This window comes from Bacillus rossius, chromosome 2 (genome assembly GCF_032445375.1).
Source record: "Bacillus rossius redtenbacheri isolate Brsri chromosome 2, Brsri_v3, whole genome shotgun sequence".
NCBI lineage: Eukaryota > Metazoa > Arthropoda > Insecta > Phasmatodea > Bacillidae > Bacillus > Bacillus rossius.
Genome location: NC_086331.1, coordinates 85928217 through 85947118, shown reverse-complemented (window position 1 = coordinate 85947118; position 18902 = coordinate 85928217). Strand labels below are relative to the sequence as shown.

General features: G+C 37.6%; 1 protein-coding gene across 5 annotated transcripts in view; it reads left to right on the top strand.

The window, feature by feature from the left end:
* Positions 1-10530: 10530 nt before the first annotated feature.
* LOC134529426 (epidermal retinol dehydrogenase 2-like) overlaps positions 10531-18902 on the top strand; it is a 79801-nt gene continuing 71429 nt past the window's right edge. For 4 of the 5 annotated variants that reach the window (XM_063363494.1, XM_063363492.1, XM_063363495.1 and 1 more), the window contains exon 1: positions 10542-10686. The gene's annotated coding sequence lies outside the window, so the exon portion shown is untranslated. Of the gene's footprint in view, positions 10687-18902 lie in introns of all 5 variants that reach the window. The other variant, XM_063363491.1, reaches the window with a different exon arrangement.

Here is an 18902-nt window from a genome sequence, read left to right as displayed (position 1 = left end):
TGATTAATTGTGTCACTGAAACTAATCAAGCTCAAAAATAGATTTTCAGTACCAATAATTAACATTAAAAAACATTTCTTTTTAATATTGTGAAAATATATTCCTATGGAGTTAAAAAGGGGTAATTATGTTTTAAAGATAAATAATTATACCTCCGAATTAAAATAAGCGTAATAAATTATATTAGGTACCAATAATAAACCTACGATTACAAACAACCACCATTTTTATACTTTGCGAAATTGAACACGTAATGGTTGAAAAGGGTGTGTTTTTAAGATTAATAATTATATCTCAGAATTTAATTAAGGGCCGTAAACAATTTAGGATACCAATAAATAAACATACGAAAATTAAACACCAAAATTTAAATATTTTTTGAATAAATAAGTATGATTTTAAGAATAAAAATTATATCTCCAATTTTTTGAAGCATAATAAATTATTTTGATACCAATATTAAACATAAAAAATAACAAACACATTTTTTTTTGCGAAATTCAAATCCTAATGAGTGTAAAAGAGATAAGTATGCTTTATATATTAATAATTAATTTTTGAATTTAATTAAGTGAAATAAATGATATTGACTATCAATAATAAGCATTAAAATAAATGACCTAATGCATTTTTAAATTTTCTAAAATTATAACTTTAAGGGGTTAAGAAGAAGAATGTTTTTAGAATAATAATTATATTCCAGATTTTAAAAAAGCCTCATAAATGATTTTAGTATAGGATAGCTGGTCCGGGCTTGTGCTAGACCATTATCTTTTCTGAAGAAAGGAGAAGTTCACTAGCTATCAGAAACTGCTTATGTTATTTTTTTTTTCATTTTGTTTGTGATTCACTTATCTTGATTTAGAAAAAGTGTGTTAGTTTTCTCCGTGTGTTCCTGATTATTCCTGCCAATATTTTGTTGGTTTCTCCAAGTTCTTCAAGTGATTAATGGGGACGCTTCTGTTGGTTTTCACAGTGTGCTCCTGATTATTCTTGGCGAAACTTCTGCTGAAGTTATTTGAGTACAACTGGTAATTTCTGAGAAATAAATCTCTTTATGAAAAATGTTTTACTTAATGAAACATGCAATTTTATTGAGGGTTACATTTAATTAGTGAATTTCTGTTACTAAATCCGCACATAAAATAATTTTATCAGGTGGTATTCAAACAAAAAAAAAATCATTACTGGCTGAGAATCACTATCATGCGAGACGAACTTCCTTCTCCTTGGTGTCTTGCGATCGTGAGTGAGCATCTCGCATCCCACATGAAAAAGCGAGTATCTGTACAATATGTCAAACGGAATGATTCATTCCTTAGACGATTACTATGATTTGAAACAGCTGAGAAACAATATTATGCAAGATGAACTTCCTTCTCCTTCATGTATAGCGAATCACTATTTCTTTTACGATCGTGAGAGAGCATCTCGCATACCATATAAAAAATAATATTTACCACTAAGCAAGATGCGATGCCATCTGTTGTTGAAAAGCAGAACTAATTGTCAAATTAACACCTCCATCACAGAATAAATTGCCATGTCTAGGATGCCTTAATATTAAAAAACTAATTTCTACATTATGCACGCATAGTGTATTACGTAGAAATTAGTTTTTAAATATTAAGGGGTCCTATACTTGGCAATTTATTCTGTGATGGAGGTATAAACCGCCACATTGAAGGCACCTTAAAAAAAACCAGAATAGTTTCCCTCAATGCTGATACACTGGATTACGCCCACAAGTGTGTACGTTAATGTGCACTATACGTGCATATCGTAGAAATTCGTTTTTAAATTTTAAGGCGCCCTAGACTTGGCAATTTATTCTGTGATGGCGGTATAAATCGCCACATTAAGCCACCTTAAAATAAAAACCAGAGTATCAATATTCTACAATTAAGTTAAGCTGATACACAGCCTGTATAAGGTAATATTTTTCATTTGTAAGTTAAGTTGCATCAATATTTAACAATTGAGTTAGACCTGTATTGCAACACCGTCTTTCGTCGAGTTACTGGATTTTTATGGTACGGTATTGTAACTATGGTACCTCTTCGGAAATTATTCCTGGATTCGAAGCTAACTTATCCTCAGTGAGACTTAAAAAAATTACTGTTATGATATATATTATTTAGTCGTATGTCATGGTATTGGTGATCATTTGATTTATTAATATGTGTTTCCGAGGTTAGATTTGTGCATATGTTGCAAACAAGAATCGTTAGTTGTGTTAGGTTAGCTGCATTAATAAAATGTATTCAATTGTAATGAATACATAATTAATATAGCTGACATAAACAGCCCCCCAATCCCATGTTTTTTTACGGTATTTTAAATGTAGCTAACCTACCGAACGATAAATCATATATTACCTGCAAACTACCGGAAAATAATTTCGGCTAATTGAACGATAAAATATTGTTATGATTTATTAAAATGAAAATAATCAATCGTAGTGGGAAAACTACTGGGTTCGCAAATGGATAGCCCAATTAAAGATTTTACTACACAGTTGTATTGATTGCCAATATTTACATCACTAACAAATAATCTTCTAAAAATGCCTAATAACCAATAACACTTAAAAATGTTTATTTCACAGTCACTCGGTCTTTACACACCGCACACCTCGCTGGGCCGCACCTCTGGCGCTACTCTCGCCGCAGCACCCCTCGTGGAACTCAGTCGCGGGACCCCGTCGCCGCACTCCACCGCCACCGTCGCACTTCCCTCCGCCAAGTGTCCGCTAGACGCTTCACTCGGAACTTCACTCGGGACTCTCGCCGTACCCGCGGCGCTCTCGCCACCCAACTATCGCCGAGAAACTTGTTCGCTGAGGAACTCCCCACACCCGCGGCACTATCGCTTCGGAACTACGACGCACCCGCGGCACAATCGCCCGGATCAACTCCACTCTCCACTCCACTTTGAGGCTGGCGTCCTGGGCTTATATAGGACAAGGCGCCACTTCTAGAAGTCACGAGCGTGGTTGGGTCCAGTAGCGTCATTTCGCGCCGACCTGACGCCAGATTTATCGATAAAGACGTTGGTAGCTCGCGCGACAGCTGCCAGGTGTCAGGTTAACACCGCCGAGACAGAGCGCCGCGCGGGGAGTGGAGGGCTGGAGGGAGGGGAAGCGGCGACCCTTGTAATCCACCAGGCGCGCGCGGCACGTCTTATGTTGCGGCGGCAGCGTGACGTCAGTGGCCGTGTGGTGCCGCCAGCCAGCTCCAAACCTGCGAGCGCCGCGGCCCTTCTTACGTTCGTAACAATATGTAAAGAATGAAAAAAATTGTTTTAGAATTTATCACCCTGCTCTCCCCTATATATTAACTTGCATCGCTTTTTCCAACCTCCTAGAGGGAGTAACGAGCGCTGCGCAGTGCTGCTTCATAGCTAAAGATACCCAAATCAGTTCCAGACAGGTAGTGAGCTTCTAACAGCACGAGGGTGTTCGATGTTAGCTTTTATTTGATTTAACCTACTTTTGTTATAAAATCAGTGAATCAGGAGTATAGAGGTAAGAGAAATATGTTAAAAGTAACATTATTTAAAGTAACTGTAGGTATTTAATTACATCTTTCATGAGCTAGTTTTTAACACCAAACATTAGTATATTTTCGTCACGGTGTTTGGGTTAGGATTGAAAATGGAGTCTTGTTGTCATGTGGCAATACCATGACGGATGCCCGAAATTGTGTTTTTTTTATTTTTTTTATATTGGATGGAATATGCTATAATTCGCACATAATTAAATTGTTAAATTTTGTGAAAACTTACAAGTTTGTTCTTTTACAGATGGTGAGAAAAAGATTCCGAATGACGGGCAGGGGGAAAGGGTGGACGGTTCATGAAATGAAAAGTGCACTCCAAGATGTTATTGGAAATGTAAGTAAAACCACAGAGGAAAGCTGCAAAAAGGTACTGAATACCTTTATCAACTTTAAGCGATAGGTTGGAAAGTGCGGATTGTTTTAATGTGAGCTTAGGCAAAAAGCATACATTTTAAAAGGAAAAGCACATGTTATTGTTAGCAAAGGCATTTTCTGGAATATCATCTGTGAAGTTAAGAAGATTAGTGTATGAGTATGCTGAGGCAAATAATATTCTGAATAATTTTAACAAATAATCCAAGATGGAGGGGCAGGATGGGCTTACTGTTTTTCTTACAAGAAATCCATCAGTTAGTGTTAGAAATCCTGAGACTACGTACGAGTCTTAATCGGATCTCAGCTTTTAATGCTATTTAAAACTTTTTTTTTCTCTATACTCTCTGCTGTGATAGCAATCCATAAATTTTATGCCTCTAGTATTTATAATTTTGATGAAATTGGTATAACATCGGTTCAAAAGCCAGGGAAAATTTTACCACCAAAAGGAGCTATACAATTTGGCTCAGCAACCAGTTGAAAGCGTGGGAAAAACATTACAATGTGCTGTGCAGTGAGCGCCATTGGGGCATATGTGCCTCCCATGTTTATTTTCCCAAAGCTTAGGAGGACCCCTGCTTTACAATGAAGGGGGCCACCAAACTAAATATATGACTGTTGCTATGAATGTTGGATGACCGAGCATCTATTTACAAAGCGGCTGAAGCATTTTGCGTACTTTACAAAGGCATCCAAGAGCAAAACCATTATTTTGATTTTAGACAATTACACTAGCCATGCCCCCTTCCAACCTTCAAGGGTACAACACATAATTACATTAACCAACAGTCAACATTCAAAATACTAAGCATAAATGAATGTAGCAAACCGCAGAGTAAATAGAAGACAAATGTAACATCCAACAAAGGGTAAAGACCCTTCACAGAAAATATGTGCAAAATTACTTCTTACTGTATTATATTGAATTATATTTTAAAGTACGGCAATACTTTTGTACAAGAGTGCAGAGTTGACAAAAATTTATTAAAAAATTAAATAGACATAATAATTAAATTTTCATTCTCCACGAATGTTCTTTGATTTGGGTGTGCCAACAATCTAATTATTTTTACGTCTGTACGATTTGCGTCTCGGGGCGACTCGTAAACAAAAATATTTCAAAAGTAAATATATTTGAAACGATTATGATCTTTCAGGTTTTACACCAACAGGTCCGGAAGGAACATCCAATACTGTAGCTTCATTTGATGAAGAATGTTATAATTTTATGAAGACTAACCCTCACCAGAAAATAACGCCCCATGACATGTTCCCTTTTTTCATCAAATCCTTCACGAGTATTGAAAATATAGAAAAAGGTGTCTCTGGCTTCAGCAAAACATGAATTTTCCCGCTAGACCCTACCAAATTTGGTAAAGACGACTACGTGCTTTAACACTCAAAAAAAGAGATATTTTAGGCCTACAGCTGGTTGAGGATGGTACTAAAAGTGATAAAAATAATGAGAACTTTTGCCTTGTACTTCAAAGACAGTCACTCATGTCCTGGAAGATGTAGACGAAGACTTAGGCCTGAAATCTCAGCCTGCAGTTGGACTACCAGTCAAAGAATTATCTACATAACCAGTCCCTACCGAGTTGAAGAAATCTACCAGACAACAGCATTACCCAATTTTCACTTTGACTCCTAACAAAGAGGTTTTAGAAAAATCTGTGGAGATTAAAAATACAATTTAAAGAAGAAAGAAGTAAAAGAAAGAGCAATCAAGTGAAAGAAAACGATTTAAAGTTAAACCTAAAGGAAAGATCAAGTTCAGAAAGTTTGCATCTAAGATAAGGCCTCAGCAATCTAACAGAAATAAATGTTGCCGGAACATATCTTCTGAGTCGTTATCAGACGACGATTTAGACCTAAACCTATCCTTATACAAACCCTGCAATGACGATGAGGTGGATGGCATTGAATCTAAGAATTTTGGAGACAGTGGAACATCTGCTGACAAGGATTCCGTTTGCCTCCTGTGTCGAGAGTTCGGGAAATAAACAAAGTTTGCGATGCGTGCTTTGCAGTGGAAGGGTGCATTCCGAGTGCAGTGGATGTGATTCTGCTGAGAATTTTATTTGTAACTTTTTACCGTTGAAAGTGAGTCCTAAAGTCAACTAAGAAAACTCGAGTCCATTTTGTTCATGTTTTAATTTAAAGAAAATAACTTTTTTTTTGTCTATATGTGACATATTATAATTACGTAGTTAAATTTTACATATTGGTATAGTAAATAAATTCTGAAGTTCTAATTTGTATAATTAATTTATTTTTACCCAATTTTTGACGCTTTTTATGCTGCACGGTATTACCCCTTATACTGCATGGTATTCCCCAGCCCCGTGCAGAGTAACGTTTTTGTAAAATACCTGTATAAATTTAAATAGACTTGATAATCCTAATATTGAACCAAAACTTGTAGGGTATTAAGTATTTGACAAAATTCCCTAATTGATTTGAATCCAGAAAATGGAAAAAAATATATAATAATTTTGCCTTAATTGCACGGCATTACCAATATCTTTTAACAAAAAAGTTTTAAATATATTTTTATTCCAATAAATTACCCTTAATGCAGAGTGTTCAATGTTTGACGTGGATATAATCAGGAAGTGGTGGTGATATTTAAGGTTAGTGTGTACAATTTATTTTTTAATGAACCCCAAAGTAAATTTCACACTAACTTTTTTTTACGTTTGTTCACCTTAGAGATCTTTCTGTTTCATAATTCTCTCTTCTTTTTTTTCGTATGGGGGAGCTGTAAATACTCTAATGTTAGCAGCGTACTTTCTACTACACCCAATTTAGCACACGGACATGAAACAACACAAGGCGTATTTCCAAACAAACTTTAAAACCATTCTGAGATAAAGATTAAGCCTTTGTGTATCAAAAACGAAAGTATTATAAGGTTTAACGTATATTTAATATTTCCATTGAAAATTCGCAAACGGTCACCTTTATGAATTTGAAACAAATAAATGTGTCACGTTGGTCAAACATCACTGCTATCTGGCGGAAAAACCATTTAGTGTGCCAAGCTTACAACACCGATCTTCCCAACCTGTAGTAGAATTAACTTTGGCACGGTCTCACACGCCATGTTGATTTTTTCTTTTTTCTTCATATATATTTTTTATGGCTAAATCTGAAAACCCAATTCTATATCTCCCTTGCACTTATTTTTCTGCCACGAATATGTTCAATACATGTTCACTTAGTGTAATATCGTGTTTGAGAAAAGTCGCGCAAGTGATAATAACCACTAAGACACAAGAATGGCCCTTAAATAATAGGATAACAAATAAATGTTTAAAAAAGTCAATATAGCGTGTCATTTAGTGGGATTTATATCAGTTTTCTAATTATATTGGGAATTTACGTACTAAAATTGCACATTTTCAAAGCATTGAAAATTTTAAATTGTACAAATAGGAATACAGGGGACTCGTCTCACTGAGGACTCGGTTGGAATCCTATTCGGTCATCATGATTTCAGTTTTCAATGTCTTCCCGGAATCACTCCAGGCAAATGCTGACATGGTTGCTTAATGTGAACCATCGCTGATTATTCCCATGTTTGCTTCAACTACGATGTTGAGTGCATCCGTCTCTAGTGACAGGAGCCGCGATTTTTCCGCGGATGTATTAGCTTGCAAAGTAGACTTGAAGCACACAGTGCTACATTACTCTTGGCTCATTCTTAATGGTACTCAGCCAGTTATAAACAAAGAGAAGTGTGGTAACATTTTGTAGCACTGTATTTCGTGGTTTCCTGGGTTTATCTCAGGTACATGTCTACTGTCAGGACACCAATCACGGCCTGAACGCGTTCTGAATGGCCCGGCCAAACAGGGCAATGGCTTCTCTTACACACGGCCGCCAATCACAAGGGAACCACCGCTAGTGCAGATACATTATTATTGCAGTCTAATGAGCGATCTGATTTATTTTCGCGAAAAATACATGCCATTACCAATCACAAGTAACGCATTAATGATTTGACATTACCGACAAATGAGCAATATAAAAATGTTTTAATGTGTACAGGAAGTTCAGTTTAGCCTGGAGTAAAGTGAAATTTGCAAAAGTACTACAAATGATCGTGCTATGTAAGATATCAAATAAAATGTAATAAAAATATGTTCAATTTATGAGCAATTTATACCGATGTGGTTTATAAGTACCACAGTACCACACATATTCATATGTTCGCAAGCTAGAATGCAAATCTCAATACTCTTGCAGCGTGTTCTTGATTGGTCCGCAGTTATTTGGACACACCCCTCTACGACACTGAGCCAACGATGCTTAGCTATGACAGATGTAAGCGAATCAAGTAGTGCCAAAAGACGAGAAAAAAGTTCCCATTTAAAAATCGGCCAATGGAAAGCAAACGTTGGTAGAACAAATATAAATATTGGAATTATAGCCTAACGCCAAATGTATTCGCGAAATTTCCGGGTCTGAAACCGTGCTGTAGACGAGATAAAAAACTATAAGAAACAAAAAATTATGTTAAATTTCCAAACAATTTCTACCAATGTAGTTTATAATCAGAACAGTTAGGCGGCCGCGACGCGCGCCGGGTTCGGTGCTGGCTGGCGGCCCCGCACGGTCACAGACGTCATGCGCCACCCATTGGCGTAAGACATGCCACGCGTGCCTGCCCGGATTACAAGGGTCGTCACTACCTCCTCCTCCTCTCCGCTCCCCGTGCGGCTCCTGCCTTGGCGCCGGACAGCCTTTGGGAATTCCTCGGGGCATCACGTGAGCTGCCGGTGCCCTTCTCGACGCTTCGGGCGTCGGGTCGGCGCGGGATGACGTGACTCGTAATCCCTGGCCGTCGCGTGAGCTAACTATGCCCTTCTCGACACTTCGGGTGTCGGGTCGGCACAGGTTGACGAGACTGGCCCCAGCCGCGCTCGTCACTTCTAGAAGGGTGCCAGGGTCTATATAAGCTTGGACGCCGGCCTCCGCAACAGTTGCTCAGCGAGTTGGAGTGAGCACCTTGGCGAGGAGAGGTGCGGCGGCGGTGACGGAATGCGACGAGAGTTTGTCGACGGAGGTCCACGAGGAGTGCTGCAGCGAGAGTTGCGCGAGGGGTGCGGCCCAACGTGGTGTAGGGTGTGTAAGGACTTGAGATACTGAGTGCGAGTAGTTTATTAGTAGGCATTTTAAGTAAGATTTTTATTAGTGTTGTAAATATACCAGTCATTAAAACTGTGACATAAAAAAATAATTGGGCTATCCCTATACGAATCAAGTTCTTCCCACTCAACAATTATTAAAATCGTAACAATATTAACGTATGGTAGAGTTCTGGTTGAAGTTCTTGGGTTCCAACATCAAATGTTTTGAGGATGATGACACAAAATTAATGAAAATAATGAGAACGTTTTGCCTTGCACTTCAAAGATAGACATTCATATCCTGAAAGATGTAGACGAAGACTTTGGCCTACAAGCTCAGCCTGCAGTTGGACTACGATTCAAAGAATTATTTACATTACCAGTCCCTATCAGGTTGAAGAAATGTACCAGACAATAGCATTTCGGGATATAGAACCAATTGGCCTGCTGTTTGCATTCATATTCTTCCCATTTGTTGGTGGGAATTATATATTTTTTTTTTGGATTTTGGGTGGGGGTGATACACACTGTTAAAAAAAATATGTTCATGAAGTCCATGAGCGAGAGAAATGAAATGTCTTGCTTATTATATTATTAAGTACAGGAAACATAATTCTCTTTGGTTAAGGTCGCAGGAAAAAAAACGTATGCAAGTATGTGAAGTGCTAAATTATTCTATTACGCAAGTATGCAAGTGTGCAAGTGTGCAAGTATGCAAGTATACAAGTATGCACTGTGCTAGTATGCATGTGTGCTATTTTGGAAGTGTGCGAGTATGCACATGTGCTAGTACGCAAGTATGCACGTGTGATAGTATGCAAGTGTGCATGTATGCAATTGTGCAAGTATGCTGTGTTATTTCTACCTCTCCATTGGCGTATCCATCTCTACCGGTTCCCCCACCATGTATTTAACTATTCCCCTCATGCGGTCGGAATTTTCGCAACGCTCGAAAAATTGAAACCCCCTCAGCAAAAAAGTTACACTTCAAAAACTTTACCTTAATCTTACGAAGAACGTAGTTCGCAAACTATCCGGGGATCGGTAATGATTTCACTTACATCGATGCACGATTCCTCAGTAATTAATCTTGGTATACCTTGGTATGCCTGTTTACCCTGTTTACAGCGGAGTTGGAATACGGAGTAGTTCTTACGAAAAGTCAAGCATCTGAAATTACTAAGAACTGTTCTCTATTTTTTTCCGGTAACATTAACCAAGTCCATAAATTGGCTGTATTTTCTATCAGAGTTCCCCCTCCCCCTCCAACATACAAATTTGCGTGCGATCTGTATTTGTTTTCCAGCGCGAACACTCGCCCGTGGGTTTGTGCGCAAACAAGCCCGGACGCATGGCGTGTTAATGACAACTGTCCAAAATAGTGTCAACTGTCCAGAGTCATGCCAGCTGTCCAGCGTGGCCGCGCGACGCTATAAAGCTGGCCGGGAGAAAGCGCGCGCGGACAGTCGTGTTCGAGACGGCGGCGCGGGCAGGTTTCTCCGCAGCGGACAGACGCCACCACTCCAAGAGAGAAAGAGAGAGAGAGAGGAGAGGGAGAGAGAGATAGAGAGGCTCTTCCTGTAGGCCACGCCTCCCAAGAGGAAGCGAAAGTTGAGGTATGTGCGTGTACACTTTGCGGAACAACTTCCTTGCATTTACTTCAACGTGCGGGCTTGGCCAACTTACGGGTCGTCGCGCCAAGAGACGGTCGTCAGAAAACTGTCACAGCGCACAGCTGACCGCCTTAACCGCGGCGAGAGAAAAAAAATACTTGTGGAAAATTATTTGTGCGGCCATAGTGCACTTGCCTCCCTTCTTTAACCTGTTCGTTCCACTCCAACTGGAATTAATTACTATTTCTTTTTCCGCTTGAACAGCTTACCGCTTAGCATGCCTAATAATAAACACCGTATATACAAGCAAATGAAATGTTATGTTGGGTAGGTTTTTTTTACTCAACAAAACTGTTGTGTCAACTAAAATAAATGTTTCAGGAAGGTGTACAAAATCCAGTTTCCTTTCTCTTCAAATTTATTTTAATCAGAAAACCATACTTTGTTTTTAAAAAAAAATACAGCAAAGGGAAAACTTAATTTTACTAAACCGTTAGTTTATTATTGGATTGGACTATTTAAACAACTACGGCCAATAGACGACTTAAAAGAATTATATAGGTTTTCGGAGGTTAATATGTCACCAAACTAGGCCGTGTTATTTCGGGGACATGAATAGAGATCTGCACCTGCACCAGCCTGGAATCCACTCACTTGTATATGAATACGTGTATGTGTTCTGTTAATAGGCTGCTACCTTCTTATGGTTGAGGTGCGTCCTGCAGTACGTGATCCTATGAGAACAGCTTTCCAATATGTATCGGTTGCATTCCAATAAGACTTAAAATAATAATAATTATGCAGTTCTCTAGTCGTTACAGACGGTGACACGTAACGACACCCACAACATGGCTGTGAGACCCTGAAATACCGCGAGTACATTTGAAGTAACGACAAGTTGGACTGCGAATCCTTGCGCGATTTAAAGACACTTTCAAATGGTCAACATTAGGGATTGCAATCCGGCACCAATTTCAATCTGGTGGAATCCTGGCGGATCGGTAACATCAAAACAATTTATTTTCGCTTGAAAATAAACTGTATAAAATATGTTTAAGTGAGTGTATCATACATTTTATAAAAAAGACCGTTTATTTATTGGTAAATCAACTTAATTTACTCTGTTCTAATACTTTAACTAAACAACAATTGCGAACAAAATAAACAATGAAATTCTAGTAATGTTACTAGTTACAGTTTCATCATTTTATTAGTTATAATAGTTTTAAGTACAGTCTTTATAGAGTCTTCAATGCACAAATGTTACCAATAAAAATTATTTTGAAACTTACATTAGATTATTTAAGTTACCTATATTACCTTAATTTAATTTAATCAACATTAATTAACTGAGATCACGGTAATTATGTAACTTCGTCATGCTGTGCAGTCTTATTCTTATAATTATGACAGTTATCATTGACCTGTTTAATAAATGGCACAATTATAACAATACGGTGTATTTTCCAATAAACATACTTTAAATCATTATTTTGGGTATAACGATTTTAAGAAATGTAGTTTGGTTTAAAAAAAAATTATCGTAGGAAACAAATAGTGTTAACCGTGTCATCTGCTAATCGAATTCTTAGAGAGTTACGAATATGGCCAGCGGCTAAAAAGGCCCTTTCAGCTTAGACTCTTGTCGGTTTTATTGTCAACAAATAGTAATGAATATAAGACAAGTATTGTCGTCGAACTCCTTCATTTTCATATGTAGTAATTTGCTTTTTTAGTACTTTCTCAAAATCTTTCTCGTTTTTGGTATTTTTGGTGTAGGTTTTCGCTTCTTGCTGGATTTGCATTTCTAATCCTTTGTGTAATGTCATATTAATTTTCAATGACTATGAGTCCAAGTTTTTTATTTTATAATTCTATCATATCGTCTAGGTTTTCGTTAGACCTATCATCTTGATTAACTCTTTCTAAGATTTTATTCATTTCTAGTAGTATATCTTTTTTCTTTGGCATAGTACACGTTGTGTCAGCTCGTTCTGTGTATTCGTCAATTTTTTTTTATTCTGTACGTATATTAATATTCCTGTTACTACAGAGCGGCGTTATTTTATCATCGTAAATAGTGCCTCAGATAATTCAGCAGTTAACACTGTCTCTTGAGTAAGCCACTTCCCTAGAAGACATTTTAGTGTTGTTTCAGCAGTTAGCAGGGTCGCATCTCTTCTGCATAGTGCCTCTACAGCCAACTTAAATGGCTGCAATCTGTCAATCAGGTCTTTTATTTTCGACTATTCTAGGTCACTAAATTTTATTTCAGATCCTATATTAATCAACGCTTTATCTATTTATAATTTCAGTTTATAATATCCTTCTACCATAGCCAGAAGTTTGTTCCGACGCGGTCGGCAGTCTAAAATGAAGCTTAATTCCTTGCCTGTATCTTCTTTTACATACTTTTGCAGTTCACTGTATTAAGTACGATATTTCAGCACTTTTTGAAGCAGATCACTGTATGTAGGAATTACTTCATCCCTTGAAAGATAGCAATGACTAGGGTCCTTTGTTATTGTTACTGTCACTCCTTATTCTTCAAAAGTATTAATGGTGTCTTAGTCATCTGTATCTGATTCATTAGAAGTGGTTTCTTGTTCTTCTACCCTTCCCATATTATTTGTATATAATACGTCGACTACGGGTAATTGCAACCCATGTGCGAAGCACAGTTGCTGGTAGCAACTCATGAGTCTAACAACTTTGACCATGACGCTGGCGCCGTCAGTAGTCATGCCAATAATATCAGCGTCGGAATCAAGACCTAGGCTTTCTGCTATGTTCCGCAGTACACGAGCCATGTATTATAATTAAGCCCAAATTATGGTGCTTTTCTTTGTGGTGTAAGTTCAAGTTCAAATATTGGTGATTTTTCTGCGAAGTATATTCGTCAAAACGTAAAGCTAATTTGTGGTTTTAATTCTTAAGATATTCGAACTCAATGCTCATGTCAGCTTTAACGGTACTTGCAAAATTTGTAACTATAAATCTTATCGTGTTTTGTGAATAAGGAAGTTGGAATTCTCTTTTTGAAGCCAAATATCTAAAATCTGAAGATGTACATACTAAATAAACTGAGGGCCACACCATCTTCAGAGACCATTCTTGAAACCACCTTCTCCATAGAGTTTTCCTTTTTGAAATATCTGTCTACTGTTTTAGACCTTGGGTATTAGTTTCTCACCATCACAAATAGTATCAGTTGAATAAGTTTTTGTCGTGGATGCTTTAGGAATTAAATTAGAAGCAGTAGGAACTCTTAATTTGCTACTTACAGAACTTAGATAAATGCAGTGCTTTGTTCTCAAATGTGTTTTAAACATTTGTAAGAACCTTTACTATTTTTAGTATATGAGAGCACTGTGAGCATTTCATGAAGTTGTCTTTGTCCATTTTTGTAAAATAATGCAACAAGTTTTCCTCATTGTCTTCATCACTGTTCTTCTCATTTTTACTTGATTTTGAAAGTGAAGTGTTTTAGAACTTGACTAGTAACTGCAATGAAATACAAATAAACACAAATTCAATCAAAAACTTCAGTTCAGTCACTCATTTACAAAGTAAGAAGAAATTTATATTAAAAAAAATAAATATGGATTGTTAGTTAGTTTCTAAGTATAATTTGCTATTTTAATTTTTATTCCCATAATAGTAAATGCAACATTAATATAATTGATCTTTCAATTGGACGATAAACATGTTTATTTACTCTCCTTGCATTTATCTAACGAATGAGAAATATTTATCTGTATCATTACTCACTTAATTTATAATCTTAATTATACACTTATTCATTCTCGTACTTGTAAATGCAACGTAACCATACTTCAAATTATTATTTGAACAATTGAAAGGTATATTTACTTACATTTATTTGACGAAGCAGTGACAAACACACTTTGTTGACTCGAGTGACTCACTCGGAGTGAGCAAATGACATCTGACGGTCGCCAGAATCAGGACGCGCACTTGTTCGGCTCGGCTCGGCACCGGTCGTCTCGGAAGAGTTCAGGCTCACATTTATCTCCCTGTGTCTATGCCCAACCTATCTCTAGTTATAGTCTAGATTTAAGAGTGAGGGGAGTTAGTCATGGCGCCAATCGCTGCCATGGCTGGCCAATCCCCTCCTAGCACATGATGCATGCGACCCTCTCCCTGCATGGCTAATCCCAGCAAGACTAGGCGTATAGGCTTTGGCCTGAGACGCGCCTAGGTCCCTCCCTAACCCGGACCCCTCCAAAATACACTTAGTTTTAGTTAGGTTAGGAAAAAAAAATCTTACATTTATCACTCCATCGCCCGAGCATTTGATCGGCTTTGCTCGGACTGTTCCTGCATTACACACATCTGCCGAGTAACAGCACGATGCCTTGGAAATCAGAGACATGTATAATCAATATTTTGCATCACCGCTAGGAAGTGTTCCATGACAACGTGAAAGAATTTACAGAGGAAAAATTGACGCACCGTAGCTTTATACTGTAGTGTATCTGTAACGCAAGATTTTTTTTTCTGGTAACAACAGTGTCACAACAATGGCTCCTTGTGGACTACTCGGACCTTCGGAACTAGTTGCTGGAAAAGCAAGCCAGGTCCGATGCCGAAGCGTGCCGATAGCAAAAGCCGAGATGAGCCGAACCGTTCCGATCAAGTGTGCGGCATTCCATTTGAAAGCATGGGTTCATATGACTGCCTTTTTTTTTCATAACCTAACTAAAACAAAGTGTATTTTGGAGGGGTCCGGGTTAGGGAGGGACCTAGGTGCGTCTCAGGCCGACGCCTATACTCATAGTCATGCTGGGATTAGCCATACAGGAAGAGGGTCGCATGCATCATGTGCTAGGAGGGGATTGGTCAGCCATGGCAACGATTGGCGCCATGACTAACTACCCTCACTCTTAAATCTAGACTATAACTAGAGATAGGTTGAGCCCAGGTAAAACCTGCATAGACACAGCTGCCTACTGGTCCGAGCCGAGCCGAGCCGAGCCGAGCCGAGCCGAGCCGAGCCGAGCCGAGCCGAGCCGAGCCGAACCGAGCAAGTGCGCGTCCTGTTAAACGTGGCTCGCATGACGTGCGCGGTCTGGGGTTGAGTGGTGTGAGGTGGGTTATACTGTACACTGGGTATTTTTTTTACCGGATCCAATAGACGTCTAATGATTCCGGATCCACCGGATTACCGAATCCGGTTTTCCGAATTTCAATCCCTAGTCCACAGTTGCTGTGACACGTCGCGTGCTGGTCCAGACCATTAACAAGCAAGCAGTAAATGAACGGGCAAATCACATCCAAGTCGTTTAAAATTAGAATGTCTTCTCTCGAGTTGAGTGGCCAATCATAAACTCAATAAGACTCGAGAATACGCAGTGTCATCAAGTATAGCCTGCAGGTCATTGAACCGGCTCTCTAGACCCACGAGTATTGACCGTAACTACATTAATGTGGGGTTTCACACGTCATGGTGATTTTTATTTTATTTTCTCGTCATTACTATTAGTCAAGTGTTATTTATGAAACAAACACTATAACACTCTTGCATTTTCTATTCTGACACAAATGTTTTCATGAGATATTAACTTAGTGTAATATAATGGATGTAAAAAAGAAGTGAAAGTAATAAAAACTACAAACGCTTCGCGTAATTTTATTCCCATTATATAACATTAAGTAAATATCTGTTAAAAAAATTGTCACATAACAATTGCAAGAGAGTTATAGTGTAAAATTTACAGTAATATCTTTTAACTAATAGAAATGACAAGAAAATGAAAAAAAATCAACATAGAATGTGACACTCCACCTTAAGGAACCCTTTAGTGGTCCCGGAGAACCGTTGGAAAAAAAACATAACTCGTCAGAATGGCCATGGTCCGGTATTCAAATTTCGGTGTTCGAGTCTTTGGTATTACCATACTACGCTACCTCGCTCTGATGTGTGGCACGATTTAGGAACACTGAGTCGGTATTATTCTGGTTTTGAGCATAAAACGTTTTTATATGTGCTAACACTAGAGACCTGAAAAGTTGCAATATTATTAGCCGATAGGCGTTCTCATTTGACCAGCTGTAGTATGGTCAAATGTATGCCCCGAAGGACAGAAATAAAAATACAAATATCAAAGTTAAAATAATCCAATCACATGTAATCCAGCTGGAAGGGTTAAAATGGGGTAGCAGGCAATTATCAATAGTCACTGACTTATTTGTGTTCAAGTTTGTGGACCTCATCCTGTTTGCAGAGAATTACGCGAATTTTACAGGTTTCAAAACATTACACAATTGTGGGTCATAAAAGTTGTCTTTTGCATATTCTAAGTAATCGGTAATTTATACGCGTAGCAATTTATTTTATATTATAAATAGCCACAATTGAAAAAATTTAACAACCTACGACTAATTGACACTACCCGAAAAAATAGTTTTGCAAGTCTTTATATAATTTCATTGCGATAGTTTTTTAATCTTAATTATTCATATTCATATACTTCAAGATTTCGTTTTACAAATTTATAAAAAACTTATATCGATTGTCTGCAAATTCTTTTTCACACAAGCGGTTTCCCACTTATGAATAAGACTCAGTCTCGCCTTAAATTTATCAAAATACTTAGTTCTGTAAATTTATTAAAATACTTAGTGTTTGTGTGGCAAGTTTATTTAATATAATTAACCAAACCTTATTGTGCTTCCGAGCTGTGATATATCACGCACAAGCGGTCATTATTATTAGGAACATTTACCTGACTTTTTACCTATGTAACACTTAGTGACGAAATATTTAATGCAAGGCAGCTTTCGTGATGAATTAAAAAATATTGAATTCCGTGAATATTATCAATAAAAAATGAAAATTAAATAACCAGCATGGTTTCTGAGATCGAGTTTTTGTAAGGTTTTGGTAATGACAAGCAATGTGGGCATAAATTAGTATTTGCATACCCGCAGTTAAGTACTACCTATAAAAGCATTAATCGGTACATGAACGTGAACATTTAGAGTTGATCCAACGTGACAGCCTGGCTCTACGCTTTAATCTCATCAGCGCGACGTGCGCGGTTCAAGGGCCGCAAGAGGAATAAAATATTTTTCTTTCTTACCAATCACTTTCGACACATCTGTGAAGGCAGTGCAACAAACTTCCCGATAAATAACTTCTTATATTTCTCTCGTGTTACTTAATTTAGCGTTATAATTTGGTTTTCGAAAGATGGTTGGACTGGTTCATTTTTTTTAAGTTTTGTTTATTAAGTTCATCTATGAAATCCTTAAAGTGTGATCACGCACAGTGTTATTTTGAGTAGGTATTAAATTTTAAACAAATAATCACCAAACATACGAAAGCCAAAAAAGAGTGCAGTTATTTACAATCAAAATGTTTGGGAGAAACACGTTTAGTAGTAATTTAACATTTAATTGGAACAACCACCTTGAGGGAACACATTTAAGAAATTTTATAAGTAGATTTTGTAAACAAAAAATTTCAAAAATGCACGCATAAAAACGCAATACTACAGGGGCCAGGAATCTTGCGAGCTGTCAGAACGAAAATGAAAGGGAAAGAGAGGATGAAGGACGTCAGAGGAAGTAGGGGTTGAAGGGGAAGGGAGTGTAATGCAGTGAGGTATTCCGTCTCCTTTAGTGCGTTACTAACCGTGTGAAGTATATTATCATGTGGTGTGCGACGAATGTAAAGTGTAGGAAAAGTAATAAAGTGATTTACAGCAAAGAGGGACAAATTATTAGTTAAGTAATATCAATCTGTGATCAAGAAGCTCGTAAAAAATGCATTGAGATTCATATTCACAAAGCAACGGAAAGTGCTGCAAATTATACAGATTTAAAGTAAGAAACAGTGATGCGTATTTGGAAGAAACAAATTGCGATGCCAAATGAACCGCATACAACACCAGTGGAAACAAGAAGTTAGCCATGAATTGAATACATGTGTAACGTGCATCAGTGATGTTAAAAAAAAATATTTATCATTGGTTATGTTAGGTATACAAAATATAGAAGACTTGCACATGTTTATTTTTTTATTATTAAGATTGCTACAGAGTAAATTTTTTATGTGCAGGCCACGAAAAAACCAAAGATTAAGATCGAAAAATTCGATCAACGTGTTATAAGAGACACAATTCAGGAATTCTATGAGGTTGAAAAAATTATCCCCACAGTACGCAAACTGATTCTTGTATTAAAGGAAAAGA